Source organism: Mustela nigripes, chromosome 6 (genome assembly GCF_022355385.1).
Source record: "Mustela nigripes isolate SB6536 chromosome 6, MUSNIG.SB6536, whole genome shotgun sequence".
Lineage (NCBI taxonomy): Eukaryota > Metazoa > Chordata > Mammalia > Carnivora > Mustelidae > Mustela > Mustela nigripes.
Window position 1 is genome coordinate 136,018,741 of NC_081562.1, and position 4,507 is coordinate 136,023,247.

Sequence of the window (4,507 nt, forward strand, 5' to 3'; positions counted from 1 at the left end):
AGAAGAAACAGAATTTTGATTCCGATCTCATACCATACACAGAAATCAGCTCAAGGTGGATTATATAACACTCATATAAAAATATAGAGAAACCTTGAATGAAGTATTTAACAATTTGTAACTGACAAAATATTGTATGGAGAACATAAACAATCTTTAATATAACACAGACCAATAAAAAAACAATGAGCAGAAGACTTAAACAGAAACTCTACAAAGGAATACATACAAATGGCCAATAAGAACATGAGAAAGTGCTCAACATCCTTAGTCATCTGGGAAATACAAACCGAAACCATAATGTGATATAGTTTTATTAACACTCACTCAACCAGCTAAATTAAAAATAGTACCACTACCAGATGTTGGTGAAAATGTGGAACAACCGGAACTGGTCTACATTGCTGGCTCTTTACACTCTCGATTTTGAGCCGTAAAGGCGACATTTCAACCTTCACCTACTGCTCTGTCTTGTTCTTAAAATTTGTGTAGGACCCCAGTGAGGAAAAGGGGGTCCTCAGCGATCTTATCTCTGAAATGCTGATAATCCCCCACCGTTGTCCTGAGAATCAAATGTAGTGATTCTGGCCTGGAGGCCAGACAGACCCCCTGTGCGATCACACATAAGCTCGCTCTCATCTTTTTTTTTTTAAGATTTTATTTATTTATTTGACAGAGAGAGAGATCACAAGTAGGCAGAGAGGCAGGCAGAGAGAGAGGGGGAAGTGGGCTCCCCTCTGCACAGAGAGCCTGATGTGGGGCTCGATCCCAGGACCCTGAGATCATGACCTGAGCCGAAGGCAGAGGCTTAACCCACTGAGCAACCCAGGCGCCCCTCTCATCTTTTTCCTGAACAGTTATTCATATACTTGGAACACTCTGTCCCCATCCTCTTTGTGCCACATGACAGCCAGTCTCTGCTTCTCTCGCTCCCCAGTTATTTCTATAAGGATGAGAGCTCAAGGACTGGCCTCCTTTCTGCCCAGGCTTCCAGCAGCTGCTTCTCTATCTGTCCATCTCTAGTTGCCCTTCCTAGAATCAGCTGTTCCAAGACATGAAAGTGGCAAGGATCTGGGGCCTAGGGACTTTGTTTTCTTTTCCAATTTTAACAATTTTATCATTATTGACAATTCATGCTGTTAAGACTCTGTAAGATCTTAGAGTAACCACTTCCCTTGCTTTACTTCAGCAAAAACAGAAAAAAAAAAAAAAAAATCAAAACAAATTAAGAGCTAGGCTCCTGAGCTAGGCAGCCAGTTGGGTAGCCAGGTAGCCAGACTTCCTTGGGGACTGTCTGGCAGCAGAGGGCTGGGGCAGGAGCCTGCCCTGGCAGCAATGGCCATGGCTTGTCACTTGCTCTGAGTTCCCAGAGATGTCAGGAGAAATGATGGCCTGAAGGATGGTGTACATGTAATGAGATGTCAAGGGCTGCTGTTTCTAGGACAGATTTATTATATGCTTAAGGCTTTGTTTATATGCAAATGAAAATGATTTTTGAGCTCCATGCCCTGAGTTGGGCTGTGTTTCAAAAGGCTGGTAATCAGAATCTAAGTAGGTCATAGGATGAGATGCCATTTTTTCTGATATTCTCACTGGTCAGAACAGGTTACCCTAATCTTTCTAATCTGGTCCAAAGTTGGACATATGAGGGGCACGATTTTCCTTCTTCCGTGTGTCCACATCTATATTTATCCTTCCTGTGTTGGATTTTTTGCTTTATAAAAAGCAAATAACCCCAATTTAGAATGCTTCCCCTGGTTCTCCCTCCTGAGGCCTTCTGTGTTCATCCTTCAAAAACCTGCATCTTTCTCTATACCGGTACTCTGCTAGAAGCTTTCCTGCTTACAGTGACCACTCTCTTTCCTAGACAATTCTTTGTCCCTATCAATGACTGGTGCTCACAGCCTATTATGTTGTAATTAAAAAACAAAAAACCAAAAATAACTGTTTCTAGTTATTTATCTGTCAATTGGCCAGTGTATTATTTGAGGGCAGGGCAGTGACCCAAATATGTAATACTTATTAAAATATGCTTTTTCTTCTTTTTAAAAAAAGATTTTATTTTATTTTATTTTTTAAAGATTTTATTTATTTATTTGACAGAGAGAGACAGAGATCGAGATCACAAGCAGCAGGCAGAGAGAGAGAGGGGGAAGCAGACTCCCTGCTAAGCAGAGAGCCCAATGTGGAGCTCGATCCCTCGATCCCATCCATGATCCTGAGATCATGACCTGAGCCGAAGGCAGAGGCTTAACCCACTGAGCTACCCAGGCACCCCAATATTTTATTTTTAAGTGATCTCTACACCCAACATGAGGCTTGAACTTACAATCCTGAGATCAAGAGTCACATGCTCTACTGACTGAGCCAGCCAGGTACCCCAATTTATGCCTTTTCTTGGAAATGGAATTGAGTTACTGACAAAGAGTTACCACTCTAGCTATGGTCTCTCTTGCCATAAAGTAACCAATTCAGATCTTCCCAAAGCAGGCCCTATATTTAAATAGGTGCTCCATGAATAAAGATGGTATGGTCAATTAAATTTGGAGGGATGCTGGGATTTTCCAGCTGCAGGACTTGTCAGAATCTTTAATATGCTTCTGCCTTGTGAATCTGGTCCCCAAATTTATTTGACTCTGTAACCCTTTTATCTTCAAGCATTTTGTAGTGCTAGTGTGTCCAAACTTTAGGGAAGCTACAGCCTAATATATTCCCCAGTGCTGGGGTACAACTGGGAAGTCACAAAAGATGATGCTTTCTTCTTCCAAGTTAGATGCACTTTGACATCTACTAGGAGGAAGAAGGCTGGGGTCTTACCTCCATTTCCAGTCCCTTTGGTTTCCCAGGCCTGCCATGCAGGACTTAGCCTAGTAGAGCCCCCACAGAGGCTTGCCTTCAAAGCCATCCCCACGAGGATGGCAAGACAGGGCCCTCTGTACCTATTTTCCTCTCATCGCTGCCCAGACTTCCTGACATGGCTCAGTTCCTCTCCTCCCCGGGTCTGCCTTCAGACGTGCCAAGCTGCCAGAATTGAGGAGAGCTCAGAATACAAGCCATACATTCACCAGATTCCTGGACAGACAGGGACCCTAGCCAGCTTGGCCCACACTTCTTATCCCACAGACCTCACTTGTATGTTCTTCCACAGACCATGCCAATGCATCCTTTCCCTTCCGTTCTCCTAGATAGCCCATCCGGAGACCAGAAAGCCGCTCTGTGCTTCCTCTTCAGAGACAGAGAGAGAACGCCTTTGTTCAGAGAACTGAAGGACTCCTGGCACCAGCTCAGGCCCAGGTTATCAATAATACCTATATTCCTGCAAAGACATGCCAGACCCTGCCCTCTGGGCACTCTGTGGCTAGGGGGAGGCATGATACCAACAAGGAACAGAGAGCAAGCATCTGTAGTCTCCATGAAGGGATGGGTGCACTGGAGTGGTCACAGGCTGGGAGGAATTCAGTGGGGAGAAATCAGATGGGTGTTGAAGTGGCTCATTCAGAGAGCTGAACTTGATCTAGAAAGCAAAGTTATTTTAAAAATAGCACTTTGGCTTTTTCCCTTGGGATTAGAAATGATTGTATGACCACTGTACAAAACTTGAAAAAAAGAACCCCCAAAAAACTAAAGGAAGAAAATCAAGACCACTCCCATTACAAGTTTTTTCAACACACACACACACACACACACACACACATTAATAAAAAACTGGAGGAACACCTGGATGGTTCAGTCAGTTGAGCATCTGAGTTCAGCTCAGGTCTTGATCTTGGGGTCTTGAGATCGAGCCCCCCCATCGGGCTCCCCATTCAGCAGGGAGTCTGCGTTTCCTTCTCCCCCGATCCTGCTCTCTCTCTCTCAAACAAATAAAATCTTTAAAAAAAATTCGGATCAGTCTCTGAATGTGTGTGTATATATATGCTACTGATCATACATATGTACACATGTATGATCAGTAGATATATATACTTGCACCAGCTGTTCCTAACCTTAGCTGTTCATTATAACCATCTCAAATGTTTATAAAAGATATCGGTGCTCAGACTTCACATAAACTGAACAAGAACCTTAGAAGTTGGGATGATGGATGTTAATTAGCTTGATTATGATGATTATTCCACAATGTATACATCAACACAGTTGTACAGGTTAAATACAGACAACTTCCGTTTGTCAATTATACCTCAAAAAATGGCAAATGGCAAAAAATAAATTCGGGGATTTTGAATCAGCACTTACTGATTACACACACACACACACACACACACACAAAGTTTGAGGTCCAGGCACTATGTATTTTTACAGCACCAGGGAGATCTGAATGTATAGTCAAATGTGAGATCCCTATCTCTAGACCTTCAGAGCAAAGTGAATGCACCTCCATCCATCCAAGGGTGAAAATATTTGAGTCTCTCCATATGAGGATTATGGTACAGTCCAGAAAATTAGTCTCTACCCTGCTCTATGTTGGGGATCTGCTTTGGCTGCATCTTGGGAATTTGGTCATGGG